This window comes from Cydia fagiglandana, chromosome 25, assembly GCF_963556715.1.
Source record: "Cydia fagiglandana chromosome 25, ilCydFagi1.1, whole genome shotgun sequence".
Classification (NCBI taxonomy): Eukaryota; Metazoa; Arthropoda; class Insecta; order Lepidoptera; family Tortricidae; genus Cydia; species Cydia fagiglandana.
Window position 1 is genome coordinate 1118160 of NC_085956.1, and position 14081 is coordinate 1132240.

General features: G+C 39.0%; 1 long non-coding RNA gene across 1 annotated transcript; it reads right to left on the reverse strand.

Moving 5' to 3' along the window:
* Window positions 1-2709: 2709 nt before the first annotated feature.
* On the reverse strand, window positions 2710-12617 carry LOC134676940 (uncharacterized). The gene is made up of 2 exons (XR_010099968.1): window positions 12543-12617; window positions 2710-3010 (listed from the first exon to the last, which is right to left on the reverse strand). It is a non-coding gene; the product is annotated as an uncharacterized LOC134676940 (long non-coding RNA).
* Window positions 12618-14081: the final 1464 nt, after the last annotated feature.

Consider the following 14081-nt stretch of genomic DNA (forward strand, 5'->3'; position numbering starts at 1 on the left):
CGACTCATATACTCATATCCTAAAGTATATTAACAATCAAACGCGCGATGTTTTCTGACCTCGTATACGCCCGTTAAATAAATTACTGCTAATTATTTAAAGCTATGAAGACTTACGAGTAGCAGCACGAGCACCTAAGCGAACGAAGCGTTCAAAATGATCTACACTTGCTTCTGTTATCAAGAGAATAAAATTTGAGGAGCATTTTAATAGAATGTTGCTTACGAACGATACAACTAGAGTTATACTCTGTATCTTTAGGTATTTAAATAAAAGTAAACAAATTCTACCCTCAAATGACTTCTTAAGCCAGTTGAGGGTAGAACAAAACATTACATGATCAAATAATGTAGGTCAAAGTCAGGTCGTTCAGTGACAGATCCAGGCGGTTTTGTATTTGGTTGGTTAACCAATAAATGTTATATCTACCCAAAAATGTAGAAAATGTTTGTTTACTTTTATTTAAGTACCTAAAGATACAGACATAGACCAAGCTAAGTAGTCAGCGATTTTGATAACCCAAACTGTGCAAGTGTTATTTAAACGTCATAATTTCATAGAAGTTAATATTCAAATAATTCAAAACTTATTGATTCCACAGTTATTTTCAGATGTATTGAAAGAGTAGCGTATGTAGGTGAATTTAGTGGAACTCTTTTTTTGCAGATTATTTTGTGTTAGTCTGCGTATGCGTAGGAACTTTTGCTGCTAACTGCATTATTTAACTAAACAGGGACGTTTTGGCGTTTTTATATTCGATATAAAATTCATTCACCTAATTTCTAAAGCTATTTTTTGCAATAAAACACGTCTGAACTTAAGTGAACGTGCATGAGCCGTAGAGGGCAGCACAGGAGCCCCCTCTCAGGCGTGTCTCACTCTGCGATTTCGTCGCTTTGCTACAGGTAGCTAAAAGTACATCCGCTCGACCCTAGTTTTGGGGTTTGCCATAAGCCGCGCGTGGCGCTGTCGCCACCTAGCGGCCATATCTGTCCTGATCGTGACAGCGTTTTGTTAGAGAGTGACTCTTCTGTACCTAGTACTATTATTTATTCTGTGGCCCTGTTTATTGGCGCAATGTGTAAATGTTCGGGTGACAAGCAAAAGTCACTAACTAACACCATTGAAATTATTGGACAATAAACCGTGTTACAAGTGTAATAAAGTGCATTGTCACTTTAATTTTTTGATAGTACTTAGTGACTTTTGCTTGTCACCCGACGAAATGTCAAGTTTAACTAATTTAGGCCTACTTGCACCATTCCACTAACCCGGGGTTAACCGGTTAAACCTGGAGTTGTCATGGTTACCAGTACAATATGACACTAGGTTTAACGGTTTAACCGCTTAATCCCGGGTTAGTGGGATGGTGCAAGTGGGACTTAAGCTTATTTCAATGTAGCCCACAAGATGGTAGACCCTCCAACATGCGTCCCTATAGCTCAGACCACATTTCAAAGTTTACTCTTATACTGATCTATAGCAGAGAGAATATGAAATAGAGGGTTACTGTCATGGTAAATTATGTAGCTACAGTACATTTACTGCCATCTTTCGACAGACGATTAAAACTGTTAGAACGCCATTTGACATTATTCATTCACTGATATGTGTTAACTTGTTACATATTAATATTAACGCCATCTACTCGAGAGTAGCAGCGCGATTCGGGAATTGTATTAAAGATTAAGTAGATACGATATAGTAAAGATATGTGACGCCCCACGAAAAAGGTACCTTATGGCGGTTGGCGCTTACGCTATTATTAACGCCGCTCCAAAATTATTGCGGCGCTATGCGACGTAAACGCCGGCCGCCATAAGGTACCTTTATCCGTGGAATGTCACATATCTTCACTATTTAATATCTAGTGAATTTCTAATTCATTTCCCGAATCGCGGCGCCAGCCGCCGTAAGGAACCTTTTGCAGTGGAACGTCACATCTCTTTACTATTTCATATCTAGTGAGTCTCTAATTCATTTCTCGAATCGAGCCGTAGGTGAAGGTTATGGCGCCATCTCTCGAAAAGATTGCACCATACCTTTGGCCTATAATCGAGTAGATGGCGTTAATATTTATATTTAATAAGTTAACACATATCAGTGAAAGGATAAGGATCAAAGTCAAATGGCGTTCTAACAGTTTTATGTTCTGCCGAAAGATGGCAGTAAATTTACAGTGGCTACATAATTAACTTTGACAATCCGCCTCTATACACTTTATTCTCTTTGTCTATAGGTACGACAGATGTGCATAATTATATTCCATCGTATTTTCACGGTAACGTACGAACGTGTACTATTTCAGTCAGTCTCGGTACAAAAAGTAATGAGTTTGACTGAAGTAGCATGACAAATACGAAAGTTTCCGGGAAAATACGATGGAAAACAATTATGCACTACATCTGTAAACATGTATTTAGTAATAGGTGAACAAATATTTAATGCCGAACGCTATAAACGAAGTATATATCTAAAACTAATAAAATATTGCATAAACTCCCCAACGACTTGTCTAAGAATTACAGCACCAATATTTCTACGTTTTATATCATTTGTAAAACATCTCTTTCTGTTTCTCAAAAGCTTGTAACTTGTAATACAAGCGGATGTCACTTTTTGACAGCTTTTGTAAAAAAAGCGGCCAAGTGCGAGTCGGACTCGCCCATGAAGGGTTCCGTAGCAGCAAGTAACATAATAAAATTGCGGTTTACGATTTATGACGTATTAAAAAAAACTACTCACTAGATCTCGTTCAAACCAATTTTCGGTGGAAGTTTGTACAGTAATGTACATCATATTATATTTTTATAACCCCAAAAATTTACTGTTTTTTTTTCTATTTTTGTGTGAAAATCTTAATGCGGTTCACAGAATACATCTACTTACCAAGTTTCAACAGTATAGTTCTTATAATTTCGGAAAAAGTGGCTGTGACATACGGACGGACAGACAGACAGACATGACGAATCCATAAGGGTTCCGTTTTTTGCCATTTGGCTACGGAACGCTAAAAAGGGACTTCCACTTGTATAACGAGTTACAAGCTTTCGAGAAACGAAGCCCCTGTGCCCTGTTTATCAAAAGCTTGTAACTTATAATACAAGTGGAAGTCCCTTTCTATAGTTCGATTTTTTTGCATTAGTAATAAGGTAAACCATCTTGATGGGTCCTTTAATTGAAAAACACATTTTAAAAATAAGTTACGGCAAATATGTATAATTATGAATCTAATACGATCATTTATATTCTTCTACTTTCATAAGCAATAGTTACTGATTTTTAAAAAGCGTTTTTCAATTAAAAGACATGTCAAGATCGCTTACCTTCTTTCAAGTTCTTTCTAATGCTAAAAAAACCGGACAAGTGCGAGTCGGACTCGCGCACGAAGGGTTCCGTACCATAATGCAAAAAATGGCAAAAAAAAAACGGTCACCCATCCAAGTACTGAACCCGCCCGACGTTGCTTAACTTCGGTCAAAAATCACGTTTGTTGTATGGGAGCCCCACTTAAATCATTATTTTATTCTTTTTTTAGTATTTGTTGTTATAGCGGCAACAGAAATACATCATCTGTGAAAATTTCAACTGTCTAGCTATCACGGTTCGTGAGATACAGCCTGGTGGCAGACGGTCGGACGGACGGACGGACAGCAGAGTCTTAGTAATAGGGTCCCGTTTTACTCTTTGGGTACGGAACCCTAAAAACGAACTATAGCAAAAGCTGTCAAAAAGGGACTTCCACTTGTATTACACGTTACAAGCTACAAAACGGGTCCCGTGTAAATTTCATTCGATATCGTGACGTGACGTACGCGTTTGCGTTAAGTGTCATTTTGTATGGGATTTTGAGTTTCCAAAACGTTCCGCTTGGCGCGCTGTTCAAAATCCTATACAAAAATAGACATAACGCGAACGCGAACGCTCGTTACGCTATCGAATGAAATTTAAACTAGGGGTTCTGACAAGCGTGAGAGAGACAGATTAACGCAACAAATGCTCACAATATTTCAACGCGCGTTAAAAAAGCGCTTGAATCTGTCCGCACTCTATATTCGATTTAACGACCAAGGCTTAAAGTCGAAAATCCAACAACGCTTGGTAAAAAGCGCCACCGCTGTCGTGTGAATACATACATGGTTATCCATTTGTGTCATTCGACCGCTTTTTTAACGCGCGTTGAAAAAGCTGTCGTGCGAATGGGGGCTATAAGTTAATAAATAAAATTGTATATAAAAACCGACCGGTAAACTATTTTGAAAAAATATTTTATATACTACTTTTTATTACTTGCCCATTTACCGACCGGTTAATATATATTTAGATTCACATAAAATACTAAGACTAAATTAATCATAAAAGTAAAATATTTTTTTTTGTTAATATTAAAAGCCTTAAAAATGAAGAGCATTTTCGCCATGTTTATATCTATGAACCAACCTTAATATTAGTTATATAGGGTTCACACAGAATGAGCCGCCTCGCGGGGAAATTGCCGCGCGAGGCAGCTCGGACCGGGTGTAGATGTGCCTCGCATTGCCTCGAGCGTGTGGCACGTTTCCACCGACCGAGCTGCTCCGCGAGGCAATTTCCTCGCGAGGCAGCTCGTATTGTGTGGACTCGCCTAATCAAGTATTTCTTAACATAATAAAAGAAGACATTAACTGGCAGAATTAACATTTAACGTTTCAAGACCCAAAAAAAAGTGAAAAAGGTTTAGTTCTAAAATAAATAGGTACAACATATATGGTACAGTCAAAGACTCATTTGGTACTTTGTCACAGTGACAATAGTATGAAGTCTCTAGCTATAGTGTGTAGCTTTCAAATAGAGCTCGACGGCTAATCCTATTGTCTATTGTTAAGTAAAACCGCTCGTGCCACAACCACCTGCATAAAAAATACGTACTTCGGTTACTGAGTGTCGGTGAGTCGAACGCTACAGAACCAGTCTAAAATGTGTCATCGAGATGCGTAACGAAGGCGCGTTATCGGAGAGCGCACCTACACTGGTTTTTTGAGCGTTGGACTAGCCCGCGGTCAGGTTCCAAATAGAATAATGACGACCCTTTTTTGCAGGTAAATAGCACGTGCGGTTTTACTTAACAATAGACAATAGGATTAGCCGTCGAGCTCTATTTGAAAGCTACACACTACACTTTCATATTGATTGTCATTGTGACAAGGTACAAAATGGGTCGGAAATTAATTCAGTGTCAGTACCTATACGATGCTTATACCGAAATCTGTCGCTTAACTTCAAACTTGGCTAAATCCTTTCGACCCTCTCAGCAAGTATCCAATCCACCCTATTACCTTTTCTTAGTACCAAAATCGCATAATTTGACAGATGGATTTACCCGAGTTTGAAGTTAAGCGACTCAAATGTAAAGTGATATAATTGATTTGATAATAAGCGCTCGCTTGTGAGCCATTCTATTTAAAGTTGCACACGACACTTTTTTTCAAACCTTTTCAACTTTATGTTCTTTCGAAGTTATTTCTCAGAATCACCAGCCATTTCGACACTGATAGGAGAAAAAAGTATCCCAAAATTTCCTTACATTTTCAGTTCCTTATTCGGGTCGATCAACTATTTCTCGTTGTTATTTTGTCCCATCAGCCAGGAGACAATAGTAGCATAGTTTCTTAGAAAAGCTGCTGTACCATGATCTACAAACGTGCTTAGTAGATGTCCAATTATGGAAAGGCCTTATAACTACCAAAAAAATCAAGTTTGGTTCATTTAAATACGAAATATTGGCGTACGTGTCGCCATCAATTTTAGATTAAGTCAGGTCCCCACAGAAAACCAGCGCCACGGTCTGCCGCGGCATCATGCTGAGTGGGGATCATATTTTAGCGTCCTAATCTCTTCTATGTCTGTATTTTCTTTTTTTTTTCATGTACTATGTTGTGACGTTAAAATAAATGTATTTCTTCTTCTTCTTAAATAACTAGTATTTTAAGAGTGACCCAGGATACCGTAACCATGGCAACTAGTGACAAGAAAAAGTTGATTCACCCATTCCATCCAGTTACCGTCATACAAAGCCTATGAAAAATGTCTATGAGAAATAACAATCTTGGGACACTTTGTTCTCCCACAAGGATCGAAAGAGCTGGTCATTTTGAATAGAAATAACATAAAATGACCCAAGTTTGAAATAAAAGGGTGAAGTACAACTTTAAGCCTTTATAAGGAAGAGGGAATATATTTCCCACATGATTGTGAACGGTGTTTCAAAGTTATAGGGTTTAATTTTGCATAATTTCTGACACCCTTATGAAATAGCCCAGGCATGTGTATCCACTGTACCATTTTTGGACGCCAGTGTCGTTTATACACATATTTAATTACACAAACGGGTCTACCGCGATGTAATTTCATTGTTTTTACCTTAAATTCCGACATTTCAGCTGAATTGCACCAGCTGTGGTCACGGAAAGACTGACGTCCCAGCAAATGTCAACGGAGATATTAAATATGTGTAAAAAACGCGAGAGTTTAAAGTCGTTTATACGTGACAAATCTTATATCCGAGCGTTTTCCAAAAAATGCACATTTCATTAATGTCTTTAAATTATTGACTTCTTGGGCTCATTTTACTCAGAATCATTTGTACATTCACGCCTTATACAGGTCAAAAACGTGTCCCAATTTTTTTTATGAAATATATTTTTCCAGTGCGTCAAGTTCATACAAATAAAAAATCTTTTCAAACAAAAATGTGACGTTCTGGAAAGGAAATCTTGGGACACATTTTTTCATGCATGAGGCGTGAATGTACAGATGATTATGAGTAAAATGAGCCCAAGAAATCAATATTTTGAAGACATGAATGAAATATACATTTTTTTTGTAAAACGCTCATAAAATTAATTTTATACAAAGACGTCAGATTGCCTGCGTAGAAGTTTGTATCCTTACCACGAGTTTGACACTGACATATTCGCTAGCGACTGCGTAAACCAACTCACAATGCATTTCCCTCGTAATGAAATTGGTGCAAGCGAGATGCATTGCGTTTGAGTTGACGTAGTCGCCAGCGTTTAAGGCCGCGTGAAACTCATGGTGAGGGTACTGAACTGTCAGCAGCAGAAGTTGCTAAGCGGACGAAGTGTTCATAATTACCTGGACACGGTCTTATTCTCTTAACAATAAAGTCGCGTCGAGATTATTTTGAACACCTCGCCCGCTTAGCAACTTCTGCTGCTGACCGTACCTATTCCTTTTGGCTGTCGCTTATACACGACAATGGATACATTTTAAAATGAGAAAAATCTTGACTATTGCGTGGCAGTCTAAATGTTAACTATGTACGGCATCAATAACTGGTCACCGGTTAATAACTGGCCACCTAATACTAAAAATGGATTTTATTCACATATAAACAGAATTCATTATAGTATAAGGTTTCAATAACTGGCCGCCCTTCAATAACTAGCCACCTTATACTAAAATGAATAATTTTTTAGTATAAGGGTTATTAAACAGTCGCCAATAATTGACGAATTACCCTATTAAGAATGACATATTTATACAAAAAGCTGCCTTGTTACTTTTATATATTAAAATACCTACAAGAACCAAACTCTAAGGTTAGGAAGTCATTAAATTAAGTATATTACATTAATTACATTTACTATATGTTAAAATTATCTGTTAACACACCTAAATCTTCATACTAATCGTACATTTTATTAAAATTTCATATAGTTACATTATAATATTATTATTATAGAACCTTTTCACAGTTACATTATAATATTAAGGCGGTGGATTTCACGTGTCAGGCCGCGTAGCCAAGATGCCAATCGCTTACGCTCCGTAGCGATCGAAACGCAACTGTCACGTCGCACTAATATGGAAGTGTGATAGAGAGACATAAAGCTTTTCGTTGTCGAAGCGATAGCGATTGTAACCTTGGCTAGGCCGGCAGTTTTGACACATTATTACTGTGACAAGGTGCTATAATGATTATTTTTTATCATAGTTCTACTAAGTTACACTTGCACCATCCCACTAACCCGGGGTTAACCGGTTGAACCGGTTACCATGGTTACCAGTACAATTTGACACTGAGTTAACGGTTTACCAGTTAACCCCGGGTTAGCGGAATGGGGCAAGTTGCCCTAAGTTACAGGAGTGTAACCAATAACCATTTCCCATATAGGCGCGTGAACTACTGCAAAATATTGGAGCCGTATTTTTGACAGCTGAAATAGATGGCGCTGTATTGCCCTGGACATTATGCGGTAGGTAATTAGGTTGTTAACACATTCCGTGCCGCCTCATCCGCGCGAAAGAAATCAGTCGCAGGTTATGCACGCTATCCTGCTTGCACTCATCGGCTTGCAACCGGGCTTGCTTTTTCGTCCCGCTCTTAAGCGCTCCAGCCTACAAACCGCCATATAATGAATGTAACTATTTGTTGGTATATAAATAGCACTTTTATACGGCGATTTAAGCCAGGCTTTTGGTGTGAAGTTAGCTGCATAAGTTTGCACGAGCGCGATTTCATGCGCGTTGACTTCAAGTGTATTATTATTTAGTCAAAACAAAAGTTGAAAGTGGATTAGTTCGTTTGTTGTGGCGTTTATAATTGTTTAATTCGTTAACAATGGATGAAGTTGTTCCTTGTGACGGTATGAAATGCGTCCACGTATTACTCAACGAAGGCAAGGTAAAGTCGTTAAATTAATTTCGTGGATAAATTCTATCTAGTAACAGTATACCGTATGCCCTTAGCGTGCTATGATTAGCTCGCCTCGATACGCTAGCAGAATGCATTTGAGACCCAAGAGTGAAGAGTGGACAGTTATTACGAAAACATATCTTTCGGCTTGCCTTACTCCAAAACTCTGGGCACGCCACTGGTGGGTACAGCAGCAGAAGTTGCTAAGCGGACGAGGTGTTCAAAATTACCTTGACACGCTCTTATTCTCTTAACAATAAAGTCGCGTCAAGATCATTTTGAACACCTCGCCCGCTTAGCAACTATTGCTGCTGACCGTACGACCTATACCGCATCATGAGATTATTACAGTTTAATAATATTTTGCACTAATTTACGCGTCTAACAATAAGTATCCCAATGCCTAGGCATTCAGTTAAATACCGAATTAAACAGAGCAGGTATATTCGGGTAATCTCCAAAATAGGGTAATAATGAAAGTCATTATTTGTAAGTTTTCTGTTGTAATAAAAGTCCCTTTTTGGAATTCCAGAATACACCTCACTATATTAATTTTAACATTATATTTTCTTAAATAAAAATATTTGACAAATTGAATGAATTTTGTGAATTACAATACGCTTGGTTACCTTTAAAATATCAAAATATACAGGTCATATTTATATTTATTTACGAGCTATCAAAATAGCTCCTTAAATAATGATATTTCGTCGGGTGACTAACAAAAGTCACTAAGTACTATCAAAAAATTTAAGTAACAATGCACTTTATTACACTTGTAACACGGTTTATTGTCCAATAATTTCAATGGTGTTAGTGACTTTTGCTTGTCACCCGACGATTTGGTATTTAAAAAAATCCACAAAACTCATTCTATCTTATCTTAAGCGACAAAACAAATACGTAACGTCTTAGCGTACAGTCGGAGATAATAAAAATGGCCGAGCATGTAAAACGGGTCACTTTTCAAGACCTTAGAAGTATTTTCTCAGACGTCTCTTTAAGTTTTAATTTTTTTATTACTTTAAATAAAATCTATTCGGTAATAATTTGAGTAAGCTTACATCTATCAACTCACATTTATAGACGGGTCTATCGCGAATTTATTTTATTACCTTTACATACCGACGTTTCAAACTTCAAATATTTTATTGCCACAAAAAAAGACTTACTAACTAATACATGTATATATGTTCTTAATAATTAATCTATGTTAACAATTATTGTGAGGCAATAGGTCTCAGTCTCAGCATGTGCTGTGCCGGTGGCTCAGCGCTGGTTTTCAGACCGAGCCTTTGAGTTGTGTCGGTCACAAACAAACAAACAACAAATTCTGGTGGTGCTTGTAGGTACATCAATAGGTAAGTACAAAAAGAAAAGAGAAAGATCATATTACAATTTTAAACAATCTGGATAAAAAAAAAAGAATGTACTTAATAAAAAAAAGAAAACAATATTAGTGCCACAATAATCAGAAAAAAAAAACAGTATAAAAGAGAAGAAATAAAGTGCCAGGTATGTATGTATATATATGCTGTGGGCCCTGATGGCGTATCAGCAGCAATGTTGCAGCACCTGGGCTACGAGGGAACGAAGGTCATCCATCAAATATGCAATAAGATTTGGAGGACTGGCCAGTGGCCAGATGACTGGACACAGTCCGCTGTTGTACCTCTGCATAAGAAGGGTTCTACAAGGAAATGCGAAAATTACCGAACTTTGTCTCTCATGTCGCATGCAAGCAAGATACTCCTTCGCATTATAAACGCTAGGCTTTCTTCCTTCGTTGATCACCAGATACCGAGCGAACAATCCGGTTTTGTGGCTGGTAAGGGAACTCGCGAGCAAATCCTGAACGTCCGACTTCTCATTGAGAAATGTCGTGAGTTTAACAAGCCGCTGGTATTGTGCTTCATTGATTACGCTAAGGCGTTTGACTGCGTCCAGTGGAGTACGATGTTAGATGTGATGATCGAGATGGGCGTGCCTGAACACCTTACTTTTTTGGTGCAGAATTTGTACCTCGATGGTTCGAGCTTCGTGAAACTGGAAAATGAAAAGTCAAATAATTTCCATACAGAACGAGGCGTTCGTCAAGGCTGCATTCTGTCGCCGAAACTTTTTAATTTGTACGGCGAACATATTATGAGGAAGTCATTGGACGGCTGGAAAGGCGGTATCGTAGTGGGTGGACAGAGGGTCAGCAATCTGAGATACGCAGACGATACGACGATAGTGGCATCGAGCGAAGAGGAGATGGCAACTCTTCTGAAGAAAATTGAGGTTGAGAGTTGTAGGCTTGGTCTTAAGATTAACCATTCCAAAACGAAAGTAATGGTGGTAGACCGAGCCAATCTACTTCCCATCACCGATGCACTCAGTAAATATGAAAAAGTGAGTGAGTTTGTGTATCTCGGGTCGCTGATAACCTGTGACGGTGGCTGCACTGGCGAAATACGCCGCAGATCTGGCATGGCAAAAAGTGCAATGGCGAACCTCGACAAGATATGGAGGAACAGAAGTATTCGTCGTTCAACCAAGGTGCGCTTGACCCGATCTCTGGTATTCTCGATCTTCGTTTACGGTGCCGAGACATGGAGCTTGAAAAGTCGCGACAGGGCAAAAATTGACGCTTTTGAGATGTGGTGTTGGCGAAGGCTCCTACGCATACCCTGGACGGCTATGAGAACCAACAAGTCTATCCTAGAGGAGCTGAAGATCACCACACGGCTCTCTACAAAATGTCAAGAACGCGCACTCAGCTTCTTTGGTCATATCATGCGGTCTAAAAAGCACGACCTAGAAAGGCAAATTATCTTGGGCCAAATAGAGGGCAAGCGAGCGCGAGGAAAAGCACCCACGAGATGGTCTGATGTTGTGAAGAGAGTGGTTGGCGGCAACATGCAGTGCGTGACCCATATGGCCTATGATCGCACACTGTGGAGACGTAGCATACATGGTCGCGATCCTCAGCAATGAGGGACCGAGGAAGAAGAAGATGTATGTATAGATATATGTATATATGTATGTATGCATGTCTATACCTATGCGCGCGTGTGTGTGTGTGTGTGTGTGTGTGTGTGTGTGTGTGTGTGTGTGTGTGTGAGTAGTAAGAAAAAAAAAAGAGGGGTGCCGTCTGGGGAACCTAAAATTTGTTAACATCGGTAAATAGAGGTAATAAATTAAATTCGCGATAGACCCGTCTATCAATGTGAGTTAATAATATATGTGCTCAAACGCGAAAGTTTTAAATATTATTAGCTTACATCGTCGACCATTTTTAATGAGATCGATTGATAGATAAGTAGATCGATTGCTTTTAAAATAGATTATCGTCTAAAAAAAAATCGTACGGCGAGTTTAAGAGCCACTTGCTCCATTCCACTAACCCGGATTAACCGGTTAAACCTGGGTAACCATGGTTACCAGTACAATTTGACACTGGGTTAACGGTGTAACCGGTTAACCCCGGGTTATCGGGATGGTGCAAGTGACGCTAAGAGGGAGGTACTGATAAAAGGTACTATTTTCATAAAATTTCCATTTCGGGAGAAAACGTTTTCCACTAAATAAAATCTTAACATATCACTTTGATTTTGATATTGATCGCTTCAGCATATATTCTTTAATTCTAAGTTTATAAGTTTCGCTTAAAATTGTATTGCAAATTTTGAAAAAGGGATAACCTTTAACCTCTAGCCGCCCATACGTCAAACCTTGCCAAGCGAAATGTAATTTTATTTTGTCAACACAAAGTTCAAATTAGAATGGAACAGGAGACCTTTTTATAGGTCTCTGGGCGGCTAGAGGATAAACCTAGAATTTCATTGTGTTAATAACATACAAAAAAATCATGGAGAATGGAAAATATTTAGAAGTGGAAAAACGCTTTCTCTTTTTATATGGACGATCACGTACTATACTTTACACACCAAATAGATGGCCGTACAGTCAGCAGCAGATGTTGCTAAACGGGCGAGATGTTCAAAATGATCTTGACGCGACTTTATTGTTAAGAGAATAAGAGCGTGACCAGGTAATTTTGAACACCTCGCCCGCTTAGCAAATTCTGCTGCTGACTGTACAGCGACATCCACACTATCTACAGCTGTCAAATTCGAGGCACGATCAGTGGGGAGACACTCCTTACTTCGGGTATACTCGGCTCCGTTGGGCTCAGCATTGCTCCGAGCAATTATTAGGGTTGGCACCACTTGACGTCGCTTTGCGTGCACGACCACAGATAAGACAATCACTTGAATTTCACTTGAAAATAGCCGAAAGGGATAGTGCCATATATTAGAAAGGGATAGCATGATTCGACCCTGAATCGCTGTCTTCGGTTCTGTAGGAAGTGTCCTTTCTGTACGGTAGTACTATTATGTATGCTGTGGCACGAATTTTTCTTAGACTTTTTATTTAAGACTTTAAGTCTTCTGCAATAACTCTGAGACTTATTAAGCCCCTAGAAGGGTTTCCTTTCCGTGTTTCCTAAGTAGTTAGTATAGAATTGGCCCACCTTATATTAACAATGTCTAGGTTTTCCCCAGAGTTCGGCCCGGGCTGGCTGGCACCTTGTGGATCCTATAATGAACGGAAAAAATATGAACTGAAATAGATGTCATATACAATCAGCAGCAGAAGTTGCTAAGCGGGCGAGGTGTTCAAAATGATCTTGCTGCTTTATTATTAAGAAAATATATAGCACCGTCCCGTACCTTATTAAGGCCCACTTGCACCATTCCACTAACCCGGGGATAAGCGGTTAAACTGTTAACCTAGTGTCAAATTGTATGGCTAACCATGGCAACTCCTGGTTTAACCGGTTAACCCCGTGTTAGTGGAATGGTGCAAGTGGGCCTTATTCATAAAACTTTACGGGCCTGATTTAGTTTAATTATGTTTTATCCCTTTCTTACAAATACATAAGTCAAAATGACAGATAAAGACAATCGATTCATAGCTTAGCTAATTCAGGCCAGTAACGCTTTTCTGAATAACGCCATAATTTTTTAAACTTTTAGTCGTCTAAGTGCCACTTGCACCATTCCACTAACCCGGGGTTAACCGGTTAAACCTGGCGTTACCATGGTTACCAGTACAGTCTGACACTAGGTTAACGGTTTAACCGCTTAATCCCGGGTTAGTGGAATGGTGCAAGTGGGCCTAAGTAATGTTAATGTATTAATGTTTATTTGGGCACAGACGAAACGGTACAGTAATATTTACAGATATTAATAAGATTCATATATAGCCTATATACGTCCCACTGCTGGGCACAGGCCTCCTCACAAGCACGAGAGGGTATGGGCTATAGTCCCCACGCTAGCCCAATGCGGATGTGGGACTTCACATACGCCTTTGAATTTCTTCGCAGGTGTGT